The sequence below is a fragment of the Mustela erminea genome, chromosome 8, assembly GCF_009829155.1.
Source record: "Mustela erminea isolate mMusErm1 chromosome 8, mMusErm1.Pri, whole genome shotgun sequence".
In the NCBI taxonomy this organism is placed as follows: Eukaryota; Metazoa; Chordata; class Mammalia; order Carnivora; family Mustelidae; genus Mustela; species Mustela erminea.
Window position 1 is genome coordinate 52,662,622 of NC_045621.1, and position 19,494 is coordinate 52,682,115.

Below are 19,494 nucleotides of genomic sequence, written 5' to 3' on the forward strand. Positions count from 1 at the left end.
GGAGGGGCTCCATCCCATGGGGTCCATCCATGACCCCAAGATCATGACCTGAGCCAAAGGTAGACACTTAACTGACTGAGCCATCCAGGTGCTCCACATTCTTTTTAAACAAGTCTAGCAACTCATTTTGCACTGGACCCTACAAATTAGGGAACCTTTTCTGTCTCCCAATCTACCCACATCTTTATTTTGTGATCTCATTCTCTTTTTCAATATAATCTTATTTCTGGAAGGCAGGTATTCTTCTCCTTTGAATCTATGTTCTTAAGGCCAGCTGCTATTTTAACTGTTGCTATTTCTTTTTCCCAGAATGCCCTTATTTCTTGCTCCTTGGCCCAGCTCAGGCACTGGGATAATGCCAATAATAGCATATTTTATGTAGTCATTTCTCCTCTTGTTTCATGCCTTCTTCTCCTCCTCCCAGCCAAATTTATCCATAAAACTGCACCTATTTATTCAATTTTTACCAATTTTTCTTCCTTGAATTTAATTTGCACTAGACTCCTTTGTAATTACTCCATGTGATTTAGCATTTTCTCCCTATCTTTATCTTAACTGTGTTAAAAATAATAAACTTGTCTTGCCCCATTATGTATCCACCCTGGAATAAAGATAGTACTATATGTATTTAAGCAGTATGTGTTTGTTAACACATTAATCATCTACCAACAGATTCTTCCTATTGCTAAATACCCTAAGAATATAGGAAACTGTTTAAAAACTACCTTGCTTGAATGAAGGCAAGATGTTTATTTCCGAAAATGTTACTGCCAGGGAGTTAACATTATTTTCTAATTTCCTTGACATTAAAAAGACTAAATGGAGATGCATTTACTTTTTGAGGAAGTGTCATTGGGGCATTTTAACTTGAAGCCATAACACCCTCAACTTTCTCTCACAAGTGAATTTGTATATATTTTTGAATATGACAAATTACATTTTTCTGATGGCTCAATATAACAAAGTAAATTATAAGTTTATACAAACCTTTATACATAGTATATGTTCATGTGTGTACACATGTATGGCACATCTTTGGCTATCGCAACAGAGTATAGAGTTGGATAGCTGTATTTTATTCCCCATATTTCCTATAAATTCTAATAATACTTCCTTTTATGGAGACCACTGTATGTGTGAAGTGAAAAGATTTTCATTTGTAATTTGACCTCTATTATAGACCATAATAGTAGAGGATCATTGGTTAAAGGAGATTCAAACTTGAGAAGGTCTGCTTTGGATCGAACTTACCTTCCAAAATAATGGCTATTGAGAAGAAAAGCTGGAGGATTACAAGATGGAGAAGCACCGAGGGATTTTCAATTATCTTTGGTGAATAGATTTTTCTTTTGATGCTAACCATTTCTCCTGTAAAACTCCTGATCATGTAATTGAGATGGAGTAAAAGGCCAGGCTAGGCCATTTGGAAGGTAGGGAAATGAATATAAAGGGTCACAAAGGCTCAGGATGGCAAAACTATACAGAGGAAATAAAAATAAAAGAGGTAGTCAGATACTTAAAATATCTCTATGTTTTAAAGGGCTTTCTAATATTATTTGAAAGAGGTATTCTTAGCTTATATGTTCTCTTATAGGTTCAGTTTTCTTTTTTTTCTTATTTTGAAAGCATATAGTTAAAAATGGAGTTAGAATCAACTTGGTTGATTTATTTGTGTTGAATTTATGCATTTTCTGGGTGGTTCAGCCATCTTTTAGTATTTAACCTAACCATTAAAAATGGCCTCTTAGTCATTGTCATATTGATTTATACAATCATCAACTGTTAAGAGACTTCCTAGAGGGGCATCTGGGTGGCTCAGTTGATAAAGTGAACAACTCTTATCTCAGCTCAGGTCTCCATCATAAGGTTGTGAGTTCAAGCCCTGCATTGGGCACTATACTGGGTACGGAGCCTACATTTAAAAAAAAAAAAAAAAAGAATTGTTAGAGAACTCTTCATATCATTAAAAATCCAGGAGTTTACAAAGTTTATAAATATCAATGTTATAATTAAAAATAATGATAAATAAAGTTTGGTAGATGAATATAACTCAAATATTAAATCTAAACCTTACCAGTCATTATTAATAAGAATAAAACACAGATGTAAGATTTCCTTATTGTCAGTAATATTTTTTATTTCCCCCTTTTTCTTCATTTAATGGGAAAATCCTGTATTTGGAAACTGAAGATCTGGATTTAATTTGCAGATCTGATACTTTAAATTGATGACTTTGAATAAATTTCTTTCTAAATCTCCTCTGCAACTATCCTACACTTTCTTTTGAAGACCAAATAAGAGACACCTTGTAAAAATCTGTTTTATGTGTGAGATGGTGGGTGTAGGGGATAGGGGAGCATGCATGGGGAATTCTGGTTGGAATGGTAGGAATATTCAAATAGTAAAAATGTAAAATGGAGTTTGATCTTTAGATACAAACATATCTAGATTCAAGTATGATATCAGTCAATCCTTTGGATATTTGAGAAAATCATGAAACTTTCATAAGCTTTGCTTTCTTTATTAATAACTGAAGTAATATAACTTTAACTGGTAATATAACTGGTAATGTAAGTAACTGGTAATATAACTTTAAGAAGGTCACAGTAAATATTATATTATTTAGGGGATGCAAAGTACCGCACATCATTTCATTATTCCTGATATAATGAATGAAATTCATCAAAATTCCCTATTTCTTCCCTTGTAAGAATTTTATGCAATGAAAATATTTTTCCAAATTATCAATTTAACCCTTTCATTATAATGAGTAAAAAAGTAAATTTGCCAAACAAAGAGTCACATATAACTACGTTGTCACAAGATTTCAATATTGCCAATGACAGGAATTGAAGTGTTGTAATAATTGGAATTGTATCTCTTTTGAAATTGGAAGAGATAGGAAGACTTTGAACACTGAGGAGTATAGCTGCATAGGTTGTTGGATGTAAAAGATCCAAGATCTTTTCAATTTTAATGATTTTCCCGCTTTCCTGAATTTGGGGGCAGGAGCATCGCATTTTTCACACTCAAGCCACAATATACAAATATGAATTGAGCTAGAAGATCTACAAACTTGGAGTTGAACTTGAATATTTACTTCTGGAAACATTGGTCAGTAAGAGGAAGTTTGTCCAGATATTCACACAGTGTCATAATCTAGAGAAATGAGAATCAGCAACTGGAGTAAACAAGTGTTTAGTCCTTTAGAAACCTATGCAGGCTTTGCAGACTACAATTTAATGATGGATTCCTCAAATGGGATTTAAATTACTTGGAAAATGTTTGTGTTTTGTAAAGTCCCAAATGAGTGCCTGACCCCATATTTGAACCCAGGTACATTTTTATTCAAAGTTCAAAGTTTTCTTTTCTATCTCTTTATCTCTGTCTCCTACATTGAATTAAATCAGTTGTAACATTATTAAACTCAAGCCTTTATTTTGAAAGCTGTCATGAAAAAGGGCTGAAGAAGAGGAAGGGAAGGGAAGTAGGGTGAGATTTTTGTAAAGCTTTAGCCCAAGTGGTTTATTGACGTTCAGCTAGTTTTAGAAACAGTTGGTTTAAAAAAAAAAAAAAAATCCTTGAAAAAAAATAATACCTTCAAACTAGGAACTATTAAGTGGGCAATTTGTTTTTATCAAGACAAGTTGGAAAGAATAGGATTATTTGCAAGACAGGATAGGGGAAAACAGCTGCCACTTGAAGAACACACAAAAGATAAAGACATGTCGGAGTTGACACAGAAAATTTTCAGTCCTTCAGGATCTTTTATACCACACAAGAGTATCCTAATCTTAATTTTTTGCCTTTTTTTTTTTTAGCTTGATCTTCCTTTAATAGTTACAGGTTTCCTTAATGTTTAGACACTTGATTCTAGAAATTTCACAGTTAAGAATGAGGGAAAAAAAGGGCTTTTAATACATTTTTATAAGTGAAGACAAGGGTCAACCAGCCATTCTTGTTTCCATGAGGGGAGAAACCCAGGAATGTTGAGACAGAAGACTTTATTCTTGGGTAAGCACAAACACCAGTTACCCTGATATTCCTGGACATTTAGAAATTGGGTTTCTTTGGTAAAAATTTACCAACACGTACTCTCTCTCTTAATGCTTGGCAGTTGGCTGTTTTGCACTCAGCAGATGAGGTTGGGAGGTACAGTTTAGAGGTGGGAAGTTGAAGAGAAGAGCTGCCGTACACAGTCTTGTTCCCACCTCTTCCTTCCCATACTTCTTGATCTCATCCTACAAACCACACAGTATTGTTTGCCCATTTCCTCTTATTCTTATGCATTTTATTTATTTTTCAGTATTGTTGATAATTCTTCTAAAATACTTGCCACATTTTTATAAGAAAGCTATTGAATTTGTGTGTGAATTTTGTATTTAGCCACCTTGGTGAATTATCTTATTGTCTGTAGTGAAAAGAAGCTCTGACTTGAGTTTGCAGCAATAACCCTAGAAGTCTGTTTAAACTCAAGTTCTTTTAGTGTGATCATAGAAAATCTCTACATTTCACTCTGTGCTTTGAATAAGAACATTTAGATTTGAACTTATTTTTCTCTCTCTTTTAGCTATCTAATGCCACCCCAAATAACTCTCTGAAGGCACAATGCCAGCATTCCTCATCCACATCAAATTATTTTATGAGAGTAGCTCCCTGGCCACCCAGAATTTCACTCTTAGTGTGCACTTGTCCTAAGTAAGGAAACATGAAGATCCATTATTATCTTTGACACTAAACCCCCAGTTTTCCATATCTCTATTTCTTTTAGCTACCTCAGCTTTTAAACCAACATCAAAAGCTGTCACATTTCTCTGAATTTCTATTTCTTATGCCCATCTCCCTGGTACATCTTTACTGAAATAAGGTGATTTCAAAATTAAAGAAAAAAAATCCAATAAAACTTAATTTTATTGAAAAGATGCTAAGTATCTCATAATATCAAAGGATCACCAAACAGGCCATAGAAAAAATGGTAAGTAGGGCTATGGTAAACCAACCGACCTTCCTTCCTTCCTGTCACTTTTTTTTTTTTTTTTTTAAATTTCTGCCTTCCTCTATTTGGGGTTCAAATATTTCACATATGCATACAATCCTTTAACCACTACCATTACAATCAAGATTTCTAACATTTTCATCATTCCAAAAACTTTCCTCTAGCACCATTGCAATTATTAACCTCCTCCCTACTCTTTAGCCCCTAGCAAACATGATCTGCTTACTAATACTGTAGCTTTGTGTTTTCTATGCATATAAGGAAAACTAATTTTCTCTCAACTCTTCCAAATCCTTAGCTGAGACTCCTGTAATAATAATAAAAAGATTAACAAAAGAAAACTGAATAGAAATTTATTAACATGAATGACTCACTTATGATGGGAGATACCCAGGAAAAAAAAAAAATGAGTTAACTCAAAAGAGATGGCTTTAAAATTCAGGCTTAAATACCATTTTAATGGGGGAAGGGGAAGACAAATATAGACCTCTTAATGGAAAGTAAATAACTTTCTGGACAGATGAATGGCCCTTAGAAGAATAGATGGGAGATATCATAGTTTGAGACAAAATCCATTTGGGTGTGGTTTGATTTCTAGTCTCATTTCCTGTGATAAGGGTCAATCTTCTGTGGTTTGATGAAATTTCCAGGAACAGAATTTATGACAATTGAGTTCCTTTTGGAGGATCTTTAACCAGCTAAAGGGAATTGAGAGAAAGCCTCTCCCTGCATGAGTTGTTCCAGTGCCAATCATCAATGTGCCAAAGTGACATATTTTGAAGTAGCATGTCCTGAACTCATACAGTTCTCTGTTGGGATGGCATATTCTGATCTCTTTCAAAATACTCACAGCAGGCTTTTGTGTCTGGATTCTTTCATTTACCATAATTCTTTTAAGATCATTCATGTTTTTGCATTATCAGTAACTCATTCATTTTTAATTGGTAAGTAGTAGTAGTTCATTGTATGAACGTGCCACAATTTGTTTATATAATTAACTCAGCTTTGGGATTTTCCCAGGTTTTTAACTTTTGTACATAAAGCCTTTAAGAACATTTGAGTGACAGTATTTTTGTGAGAATATGTTTTTATTCCTTCTGAGTAAATATCAAAAAGTTGAATCCTGGATTGTAAATTAATTATATTTCCACCTATATAGCAAGTCATTATACCAGAGAGACTGTATTATTATGCACCATATGCATTATTATGTACTATATTATTGTGCAGCAAATATTGTTGGTTTCATTTGTTTCACATCTTTACATACTTGACATTGTTGGTCTTTAATCTTAGCCATTCAAATGTATACTAATGGTATCTCATTGTGGATTTAGTCTGTATTCCTTTTTTTTTTTTAAGATTTTTATTTATTTATTTGACAGAGAGAGAGAGAGAGAGATCACAGAGAGGCAGGCAGAGAGAGAGGGGGAAGCAGGCTCCCTGCTGAGCAGAGCACCCAATGCGCGACATGATCCCAGGACCCTGAGATCATGATCTGAGCTGGCGGCAGAGGCCTAACCCACTGAGCTACCCAGGCGCCCGTCTGTATTTCTTAATAATAAATTATATTGAACATTACCTATATGCTTATCAGTCATCTTTATATCTTATTTGTTGAAGTATAGTTCAAAGCTTTAGACCATTTTTTAAAACTTTTTTAGTCTGAATGTTGAGGGGAAGTCACTATGTTTTTTTCATATTTTATTCTGTTGATCAAGACTTGTAGAACACATTGGATGAGCAGAAATCTGTAATTTGTCTCTGATATCTGAAGAAAATAATTTCATATTTTTACTATTAATCATGATGTTAGATTTCTCATAGATATCTTTTATAACTTTGAAGGATTCATATTCTAATATTAAGGTTTTGATAGGGTTTTTTTTATTATGTTAGATTTTTCAGATGCTTTTTTTACATTTTGAAATAATTCTGTTAAATTTCCTTTTGGTCTTTTAATATAATTTAGATTAAATTGATTTTCAAGTGTGAAGTAAACTTTTCACTACTGTGATAAATCCCACTTGGACATGTTGTATATTATTTGTATATATTACTGAAATTGTTTTTAAATATTTGCTTATGGGTTTTTGCATCTTCGTTATGAAGGATTTTTTTAGTAGTTTTACTTTTGAGTTTTACTTTACTTTTAAAACTACTTTTTAGTAGTTTTACTTTTAAAGCCAAAGATATTACTCAAAAGTCATCTTCTACAGTGGTTGGAAAGAGTCCCTTCTTCTTTTTTCTGGAAAAGACTGGGAGGATTCTTTTATTTATTATTTTTTTAAGATTTTATTTATTTATTTGACAGACAGAGATTACAAGTAGGCAGAGAGGTGGGGGGGAAGCAGGCTCCCGACTGAGCAGAGAGCCTGATGCCGGGCTCAATCCCAGGACCCTGAGATCATGACCTGAGCTGAAGGCAGAGGCATTAACCCACTGAGCCACCCAGGTGCCCCAAGACTGGGAAGATTCTTATTATATCTTCCTTTGAAGTTTTGTAGAATTCACCAACAAAGTCCTTTTGCTCTAAAGTTTTTCTTCGTTCTTAACTATTAATTTAATTTTGTGAATAGATATAGAATTTTCTGGTTATTTATATCTTCTTGAATGAACTTTAGTAGTTCAAGTCATTTAAGAAGTCTGCACTTTTGGGGCACCTGGGTGGGTCAGTGGGTTAAGCTTCTGCCTTAGGCTCAGGTCATGATCCCAGGGTTCTGGGATTGAGCCCCGCATCAGTCTCTCTGCTCAGCAGGGAGTCTGTTTCCCCCTCCCCTGCCTGCCTCTCGGCCTACTTATGATCTCTGTCAAATAAATAAATAAAATGTTTTTTAAAAAGTCATCAGCACTTTTTCTCTAATTTTAAAATCTTATTGGTATCAAGTTTTTGACCGTGTTCTTTTATTATGCTTTTAATAATCTTTGGAGTCAGAGAATTTAATAAATGATGGTTCCCTCGATTTTTATTTGTATTACCTTAGACAAGGTGATAAGTCATCATGACTATGTTTGCGGGTATTTTTTACTCTGCATTTACCACGGGCCAAACCATAATTCATAACCTCTTAATCCTTAAGAGACTTAGATCCCAATGAGCACTATAGGCTTTAGTGGATTATTTTCCTCGGTCTACAAAAATGCATTTCTTTCTTCTGTTAAGATCATAACACAATTTTATGACCCCATTCATACTACTTTTTTTCTCTGTTAAAAAAAAAAAAAAATCAGACGATCCTATATTGACAGATATTCAATAGGATTCCAACCCAGTACTCCTGACAAAATTATCAGGCCAGCTGAGAAACTGTCATGGACTGGAGAAGACTGGGAGACATGACAACTAAATGCAATGTAGTACACTGGACTGGATTTTGGAACAGAAAAGAAACATTAAGTAGAAAAACTGGAGAAATCTAAATAAAGGCTGACTTTCAGTTAGTAATGTGGGGTTACCTGGGTGGCTCAGTTGGTTCAGTGTCTGATTCTTAATCTCAGCCCAGGTCTTGTTCTCAAAGTTGTGGGTTCAAGTTCCATGTCAGGATTCCCGCTGGGCATGGAGGCTACTTAAGGAAAAAAAGAAAAAACAAACAAACAAACAAACAAACAAACAAAAAAACCAGTAATGTGAAAATCTCAGTTGCTTAGTTTTTACAATTGTGCCATCATAATGTAAACTGTTAACAATGGAGGAAACTGAATGAGCAATATATGGGAAACTTTGTGTTGTGTGTGCAACTTGTCTTTAAATTCAAAATTATCCAAAATAAAAAAAATATATTAAAAACATTGTTGACTATAGTCAAGCTTTTTGTTTTGTTTTCAGCCTATTTCTCTGCCCACACCCTGTGCAATGAACTCTCATTTGACAAGCACTGGTATCATTTGCCCACATTTCTCTTAAATACACTCCAATAAGACTTCCATTGCTCACTAATTCATCAGAATCTTTCTTATCAAGATGGCCAATGGCATCACAATGCTAAATTTGGTGGTGAAGTTTGTCTTCATATTACTCTGCCTCTCCGCAGCATGTGACACAGTTGATTACTCTCACACCTGCTTGAACTCCCATGATTTTCTTTCTCTAGAATCAGCTGTTCTCTTCCTTTTGATGATCACCTCCATGACATTGATTTGACATTATTTTTACTTTGAGAATGCCCAAATTTATTTTTCCCCACCTAGACCCTACCCTTGAACTCGTAAGTTATTTATCCAAGTTCTTTATTTACCAAATCACCTATGATGATCTTCCTAAACTAGTTCAATGTGACTCTTTCCATCTAGTTACTCCAGTAAAATACTTTGGAGACATCCTTCATCCTTTTATTTAATAATGTGTATCAAATTCAGCCTGAAATCCTGTAGCCTCTAACTTCAAAATATATCCCTAATCCAGTCACTTACCGTTATACTCATTGCTACCATATAGATTTAAGCCCCAACCATTTTTTTTCCTGTGCTGTATCAGTAGTCTACTAAATAGTAACCTGTATTCCTTCCTTACTTCCCTAAAGAGACTCTTCCACAAAGCAGCCAGTATGATTCCCATTTTACTAAGAATAAAAGTGTTAACCATTTCAAAGACTTGCAGGGTCTACATCATAGCATTTCTTAATAACCTCTGACTTCTCTATGCCTCTGTGGTGTGTCTTTGCTATAATACCAAAAAGTACAGTTCCTCCTCAAACTCTTAGCATTACTTTTTTTCTTTTTCTAAAATTTCTGAGATGTCTGCATGGTTATATTCGTGGTCTTCCTTCTTACTTCTTCCTCTTCAGTGAGGATCTCACTGATGATCTTATTTAAAATTACAACACCCACATCCTGACATTTCCCATCCGCTTTACTTTGCTTCCTTTTTATAGCAATTATTACCTTCTAACATTTTACATAATTCACTTATTTATTAAGTTTATTATTTGTCTCATGAACACAGAAATTATGTAGTTTTTTTCCCAGTACATAGTAGACAATAAATATTTGTTGGTGAATGGGTTGACTTATAATAATGGCATAAAAATCCTGAATATTTTGGAAAGTTATTATTGATTTCTGCCTATAAATTGATATGACACCTATATTAAGAATAATTCCAAAAAAAGAGAGAATAATTTACAGGAAGCCTCTGCAGGAGGGTGACATGCTGTACCTCCATTTTCAAAGCAATAGTTTTTGTGGTAGCCTAGATGTGCTTATTGTATTTTTCATCAATTGAAAACATTAACTAGATTTACTGAGTACTCAACTGTGTAAAGCACTCTATTTCCTTCTACTGAAATATTATAAAATAGAAATTTGTGCCCCTATTAATTTTATTAGAATGTGTTTTGAATGAAACCAAATTTGCCCCTTTTTGAGTTTAACTCAATATGAGACAGGTCTATTTATCAAAGATATTTTTATAGTAGAGACCAATTAAACCTGACAGCTTATCCACAATGGTCTCTTGTATGATAGAAGCTTAAACATATTACATTAAGGAGACAATACAATACAGAGTATAGTAATAAGAACAATTTGATTTTAGAATGTTTTCTGCTTATCTATATTTTCCTTTTCATTATTGTATTTTATATTGACAGGTCTTAAAGTAGAAAAAAATGAGAAATGCTACTTTATTTGATTTCAGGAAACATTTTAGTAGCTTGCTGTTATTATAACTTACAAGGAAATGATTGGGTAAAAGTGTTAAGTTTTACCTTTAGTCCTTGAAGAGTCTTGATTGAGAGAATACAACAGGGAAGTACAGTCCTCAGATATTATTAACAAGTACTTAGAGAATACTTCTTTATTCCAACCACTGTTCCAATAATTTTACTAATAATAAGTCGTTAATCTCTTTAACAATCCCCTGAGGTAAATACTATTATTATCTTTATTTTATAGATCAGAAATGTGAGGCACTTGCCCATAGGTTAAGTAATTTGTCCAAGGATACAAAAAAAAAAAAATTAGATGTTGGAACAAGGTTTGAACTAGACAATCTGGCTCAAGAGTTTTGGTTCTTTTTTTTTTTTTTTTTAAGATTTTATTTGTTTATTTGTGAGAGAGAAAGCAAAGGAGAGAGCACAAACAGGGGGAATGGCAGAGAGAGAGGGAAAGGGAGAAGCAGGGTCCCCGCTGAGCAGGTGGTCTGATGCAGGCCTCCATCCCAGGACCCTGAGATCATGACCTGAGCTGAAGACAGATGCTTAACCCACTGAGACACCCAGGTGCCCCTGAACTCTTTATACTTTGACCTTGTTCCAACTATTAGGCTTAGCTTTGCCTAGAAAGTATCTCCTAATTTATTCCTTTACCAGAAACTATATAAAGTACCCACAGTTCTTTTTCAGAGGGTTTTGGGAATTGATGACCCATTTAGTAATCTGGTACATTGTAGCAGACTGATAGTGCATTATTATTTTGGGAGATTTTCTCTGTACTGCACACCCCTGTAGGGGAGGGACTTTGGGTCATTATAACTATACCTGCAGCACCTATTATAGGCAACTGGTATACTGAAGAAACCCATATTCTTGGTGTAATAAATAGCATTTACACAAGGTCTTTTTCCACTTAACTAATTCTTATAATATTCAGATAAGTTAGACTGTGCTGTGGTAACAATATATCTTAAATTCTATGGACTTAAGGTCATAAATGTGTATGTCTCCCTTATATAAAATCCACTGTAGATCAGGTAACCCTCTACAACTTGAAGTGAGACAATCTAGAAAAATAGCCTGTGTCAGGAGTAAAAGAGATGGAAAATTTTGCTATATCATTTTCAAATCCAGGTCTGAAGTTCCTAAACATCACTTTTATCCACACCCCATTGGCCAATCCTGAATCTTATGTATACAATCTAACTTAAAGGAAGATTGGGAAATCTAGTTATCCTGTGTGCCCCAAAAGGAAAAAACAAAAACAAGAACAAACAAACAAAAAACTGTTTGATGATTATATGACATTATCTCTGTCAAAATTCAAAATTTTCCAAGATATAAGATGTGGAAAACCAGCTGTGTCAGATAAATATTCACTTGTATGATCAAATTGACTCATTGATAGCTGGACAACAAATTCGGCAGAGATTTGCAATTTTCTTCCAATATCTATTCTTCTCTTCATCTGCAGTAATAGAAACCTAAATTTTTAGTACACACATGGCTACTCTGAAAATACTATATCATTAGCTTTCTCTGCCTCTTGATGTGGCTCTGTGACTAAGTTCTGGCTGATAGGCTACAAAGGGAAATGTTCTGTACAGTAACTGAGAAGTGCCTTTAATGGGACATATGCACCATCTCAGTTTTCTACTTACATTTGGCCATGATGTATGAAAATTAAAAATGGCTAAGTCTCTAGCAACTATATTGAACCATTAGATCACATTGGGAATGGAAGCCAAACATGGCAAAAGAATAAGATCTATGAAGGCTGATTCCTTGGCAGATGTACCATCTCTTTTCTTAACTTTCTAAACATGGGGAAAAAGTAAACTTCTATTTTATTAAGCCAATCTTATGTTGTTATTCTTCAGCTACTTTCAGGCAGACCTAATCATAGATGATACAGCAAGTAATCAATTGGTTTAAAAAGATCAAGTATACTTTGCATATAGACTTATATGTTCTAACATGATTTTGAGGACTCTTATTCATTTACATTCATTGGCATTAAATTTACACAAGACCAAAGTGTGGTCTCTGGGGTCAAATTGTCTGAGTTTGATGTCAGGTCTACCACTTTCTGGATAAATAGCAATGGACAAGTTCTGTAGTGTTCTTATGGTACTCTTACATTTCTTAAAACAGTAATATTTCAATGCAAATAATAAGCTTTTATAAAGATGAAATAAGTTGACACCTTCAAAGTGCTGACTGGACTTAACTAGCTCAGAGAGAGTGGTCCTAAAATATTACTGTTTCATACAACAAATGGAGCAATGGCACTGACTGTTAAGATCTCATCATTGATTTAAACAAATGTTCTATACAAAGAATAATGTGTTTTTGGATTTTTTTTTTTGGCATGGATAAATTTACTAATTTTACATGATTATTCCATGCTAATAAATTAGTAGTATTTAAGCTATTATTTTTTAAATTTTGAGTAATAAATAGTACATTCCTTTATATCTCAGAATAAGAAAAATATGTACAACATTAAAGACGCCAAGTCAAAAAAAGGTTAGATTTAAATTAAACTCATGGGAGAGAATCTGACCCTGCTAAGTGTGTGTGTGTGTGTGTGTGTGTGTGTGTGTGTCTGTGTCTGTGCTTATATATAGCAGGGCTGTTCGAAGTATGATCCCTAGATCAGCAACAGCATTAACATAATCTAGGAAATCGTTAGAATTGCAAAATCTCTGGCACCACCCCAAATTTACCAAAAGAGCAATCTGTGTTTTAAAAAGCCCAGTGATTCTAAGAGCAGACTAAAGTTTGAGAGCCACTGATATATATTTTTAGCTAAAATACCAAGGTTAAGAAAAGATTCTTAGTTTGTGCACATTCACTAAGTTGGTGACCTTAATGAGAATTCAAGCTCAGTTTTAGCAAGATTGGATTTTTCCTGCATGAATTTTAATGTATTTATTTGCTTTCTATTATGTCTTTCTTCATTATACCTTAACTTTATTTATAAGGTTTCATAGTAAACTCGTATGAGTACTTTGGTGAAAAGATGTTCTAAATAATCAAATGATTTAGGTTACATGAAAACAAATTAAGATAAATGTTACAGACTTCCCCTGCTATGTGAAAGTAGAACATTCCTATACATCTTTTCACAAGGCAAAACTGAGGAAAGTGAAGAAGCAATTACCATTAAGTTGTATAGAAAGTTTTTTGAGTGCTCCAAGATCCAAAAAATAACCAGTCTTGGGCTTTCCTGATACCTTAGGACACATCTGGCCGAAAGGTGCACAGAATGAATTGAGAGAAAACACAGATACTCACAGACATAGTTCAAAGATACGGCCACTTGATGATGAGAAGTTTAAGGTAGTTCCTAAGGAAGGATCTGGGTGGTGCCATCTCAAGTTCTGTTGGTGTGCTGCCTTTGTAAGGGGTCACTGCAAAATAAATGCTGAAAGGTATTTTCACTTTTTGCCTATTTTCATTTAAAAAAAAGCCCTCTTCATATGTTACCGTTAAGGGGAAAAAAAAAAAAAAGGTACTATTGTAGGTCTCTTATAAAAACAATTTGCACAACATGAACTTTTGAAAAGTGTTATACCAGAGATACCTGTATTACTATTACCAGATCAAGATGCTTTACTTTTCCACTGACTTGAGATCCACTCTATATGTCACATTTCGTCAAAAGCATCAAAGAGCAACATCTCTACGGCTTGATAAAAATTAAAAAGGGCGGGCGCCTGGGTGGCTCAGTGGGTTGAAGCCTCTGCCTTTGGCTTGGGTGGTGGTCCCAGGGTCCTGGGATCGAGCCCCGCATAGGGCTCTCTGCTCATAGGGGAGTCTGCTTCCTCCTCTCTCTCTGTCTGCCTTTCTGCTTAGTTGTGATCTCTGTCTGTCAAATAAATAAATACAATCTTTAAAAAAAATAAAAAGGAAAGAGATAATAGAATAAAATAATAAAATACAGCAGTGAACAGAAATGTAGTACCTAGAATATCCATTTGCTACTCACTGGGTATTCTAGAATTTAAGGTTCAGAAACCTTTCTGGTCATCAGCTGCCTGTCAGGATGGAGCTTGGGCAAGGTCCCTTTTAATATAGTCCCTTCAGTGTATATTAGGATATATATTTCATTATTTCAGAATATAAAATTTGCTTCCCACTTGGAATATTAGCTATAGAATATACTTTCTTCATAGCTTTTCCTACTCTTTTTAAAGAGACCCACAGATTTCTGATGGATTTACCTTTAAAGTGTCTGGAAATTTTCAGTAAGCTCTATGCCCTACATCGGGCTGAAACTCATGACCCCAGGATTAACAGTCACATGCCCATATGGTTCCATTCATGTGAAATTTAAGAAACAAAACAAATGAGCAAAGGGGGAAAAAAAAGAGAGAGAGAGAGAAGCAAAACAAGAAACAGAAGAAAAAAATTTTTTATTTAAATGCCAGTTAGTTAGCATACAGTGTAATATTAGTTTCAGGTGTGTGATACAGTGATTCAACACTTCCATACATCACCCGGTTCTCTCCACAGGTGCCCTCCTTAATCCCCACCACCTATTTAACTCCACCCACTTCTCATAACCAGTTTTGATTTGTAATTTGTAATCAATTGTTCTCTATATTTAAGAGTCTGTTTATATATAAGTCTGTTTACACACACACACACACACACACACACAGACAGTACATATACATATACTCCATCTTCCTTATTCATTCATCAGTCAAAGGAAACGGGCTGTTTCTGTAATTTAGCTATTGTAGATAATGTTGCTATAAACATTAGGTACATGTATCCCTTTGAATTAGTGTTTTTTTGTTTGTTTTGTTTTGTTTATTCTTTGGGTAAATACCTGGTAATGCAATTGCTAGGTCATAGGGTAGCTCTATTTTTAACTTTTTGAGGAAACTCCATACTGTTTTCCAGAGTGACTGCCCCAGTTTGCATTCCCACCAACAGTGCAAGAGGGTCCCCATTCACTACATCCTCACCAATATCTGTCATTTCCTGTGTTGTTGATTTTAGCCATTCTGACAGGTGTGAGGTGATAGCTCATTGTTATTTTGATTTGCATTTTCCTGATGATCTGTGATGTTGAGCATCTTGTGTTTGTTGGCCATCTGTATGTCTTCTTTGGAAAAATATCTGAAGAAACAGACTCAGCTATAGAGAAGAAACTGATGGTTCCCAGAGAAGAGGTGGGTGAGGGTAAGTTAAATAGTTGATGGTGATTAAGGAGGGTACTTGGTGTTGAATCACTCACTATATTGTACACCGAAACTAATATTGCACTGTATGTTAACTGACTGGAATTCAAATAAAAACTTTAAAAAATAAAGTATTTGAAAGTTTGATGGAAATACTTAAAACTTTAACAAAATAAAATAGGAAAGCAATTATAATGTGTGATAAATGTCACCAAGTTTAACCTAGTTTGTTTAAAATCTTTAATTATTACATGTTTTGATAGCCTCTGAAAAGTGCTTTTATTTTATTTAAAACCCAATAGGAAATTTATTGGCATCTTCTCCTTCAATACTATATTTAACCTGTGCATCCTTGAATACTTCCTACTGTGATTAACAAGGAGGTTAGGGAGTGGTAAATGGTAAAGAAAAATTATACTTATCAATCACTCCATGGCTGACAATTTGCTTTAGACTTTATTCCCAAGGCACTGCTTCCTGAATGTAATTCAAGTAAACTTATCCTGCATCTATAAAGGCAAAATTTTTCACATCAGTTTTTAAATTCAGTCTAAAGAATATTACTGAACAATTTTTAAAGTAAAGGTTTTAATATGAGAGAAATGTTTTAGTATTTTCTTCTTTAAACCATGTGAACCTTGACACTAAATACATTAATACAACAAATTAGATATATGTTTATTAAATATCAACTTTGGAAAAGAAAACAAAATGTTTATATCTATATGTATACATGTGCATTCTAAATCAGTTTTGATGTGGTTAAATGTGTTCGATCATTTTATAGCAATAGTTTATTTCATTACTGTAAATATCTATATTTAAATATTCCAAATGGACATATTACATATAGTCTTTCTATACCACAGAATGATGCCCTCTCTATCTTTGAATCATTTCTCTAGCTCTTTAAATTTTTGTTTTCTTATTATATATCATAGAGGAGAAATTGTTTTTATATTTATTGCCAAATATATTTGTAAAGCAGAAACATTCAAAATATTTCCATTTATCTATCTACTGACTGTATGATAACAAAATAGTAATTAAATATTGAATTAATATTTTATGTTCAATACCCAAGGTTAGTCATGAAATCAATGTAACATTTGAGATGTGACCCAGTTCCTTTTCTTTCTACATATGAAAGAACAAGCATGAATTATACAAGACACAGTAAAACTTCTTATTTCTCAGAAGGAAGATATCAGTGTTCTTAGAACTGAGGAGATTAGGGTGAACAATCTAGATAAAGTCCTTTCCTTCATGTCACACACTCCAGTGTCAGATGGGGAGGAGGGGATAGTGCATAAACAAATAAATAATTGATTATATAAGTGAGGTAGTTTAAATAATGACAAAAAGAGTATGAAGACAATAAAAGAATCATAAATAAAATCCATGGTTGGTGATGAAAACCTGAAAAAAAATTAAATACCATGATCAAGGAAGGATTTTTCTAAGGAGATGAGATGTGATCTGCAACTTGAATAATGAGAAGTTAGCTATACTGATATTTTATGGAAGAAGAATAACAGAAAGAAAAAAAAAATACATAGAGAAAGGAATGTAGAGACAGAGGACTACCTCATACTCAATATTGGATGTGATAGAAAATGCCTCCCTTGTAGACTGAATTTAGCCTGAAATCACTTCTAGGCCCATCCTAGACCTTGATAATTATTAAGGTGGTGGTGGCTTGAGGGGAAAACCAAGTCCCCTGACCAAGATAAAGACAGATGGAATGTTTTAATAATGTCTTTAAAGCCATAGAACACTTTGGTCATGCAATATAAACATTCAAATCAGAAGCCAGAGGAAGCAAAACTAAAATCATAAGTCCTGCACCAGGATAAAAAAAGGATTAATAAAAATATAAAAGGAAAAACTAAATTATGAAATAAAACAGTGGAAGTTTCATGTTTGAGTCATTTTGGAATTTGGTATTAAAACAAATGAATAAGAAAACAGGTAGTGAAATGTAAAGAGAAGAGAAACAATTTCTCAAAAGCTGGAAATTAGTGCCAAAGTTGACTACAAGTAACAATAGCACTTGAGACTTCATAGAAATATCAAGAGAATCCACCACACATCCCAGTAGATATGACATAAAGATTTAAGATTATTTACTGTAAAGGGGTAGGTAACCTCTATTGCTTCTCAGTCACAATAGGAAAGCAATTTCTAAAATTCATAATTAAATAGAAAATAGTAATAACAACTCAATCATGGCAAAACAAAACAAAACAAACCAGAAAGCAAAATTCAACACTCATTCCTAATAAAATTTTTGAGATAGAATGTTATTTATTATGACAAAACCTATTTACTTCAAACTAACAGCCAATCTCATGGTTGACAATAAACCTCTGTATAGATTGTTATTGTCAAGAAAGTCAAGCAGGCTCCATTATGGCACCATTTTTTACCTCATTTGAAACTGATGGCCATCCTATTTATATACTAAAAAATGAATAAAGAAGTAGAACAATAAAAAAAGGAATCAAATTACTATTAAGGTAGCAATATCACCATATTCCTAGAAAACCAAAAAGAATTATCTGACAATTAGTAAAAAATGAAACCAGTTAGGCATTTTCAGTTTATAAATGATATAGGAAATCAATAACCTTATTATATAAAAATAATAAAAGGCTAAATATATGCAGGAATTGATATTTCTAATTGCAAGAACAAAATAACCACTCATGAACTAAGTTTCCAATAAATTCATATAAACCATATAAAAACAGTAAAGACATAAAATTCCTCTAAGAAAATGAGACCTGACTATATAGAGAGTCATATTTGTTCAAGATTGAGATTTATAGATTTATTATTATATTATGTTATATTATGTATACCATTTCTCTTAATTAGTTGATAAATACAAGTTGATTTCGAATGCAAATATCAAGCATGTTTCTTTTCTTTTCTTATCTTATCCTTTCTTTTTTTTAGAGAGAAAGAGACAGCAGGGGAGGGCAGAGGGAGAAGGAGAAGAGAGGAACTTAAGTAGGCTCCAGGATCTGCATCGAGCTGATGTGGGACTTGACTTCCTGACCCTGAGATAGTGACCTGAGCCAAAATCAAAGGTCAGATACAAACAAGTGAGCCACCCAAGCATGCCAAACATGTTTTGTTTTTTAATTTGATGACTTGATTCTAAAATTTGCTGATTTTTTGGCTATAACCAAGGTATTTTGAAAGAGAAATACAGATTAGTCTTTGGAGGTGAGGCCATTTTGGAGGAAGATTGTCCCATCAGAGAGAATTGTAATTCTATAATAATCAAAACAGGGTAATTTTAGCACATTTTTGATGTTAAGGCAAAGAATTAAAAAATACTGAAGCATAAATGTGTGCAGAAAGACACCATCTCTGTGAAACTGTCCTTGGTACAGCTCTGCAAGACTCTGTGAGGTCATACACTTGTCTGGAGCCCTGATTTTGGCAATTACAACCCTGGGGACCCCTTCGGATCTCCTGGTCTGGAGGTCATCAGGGATTTTAATTGCAGCACCACAGGACTATTTATATTAATGTGCTTTAAAAGCTGTTGCCTGAAGGTCTGGCTTCTGATCAGCCTGAAACTAGGTGCTAAGTGAGATTCCTCCCCTTGGATCACTGACAGGTGTTGGCACACTCT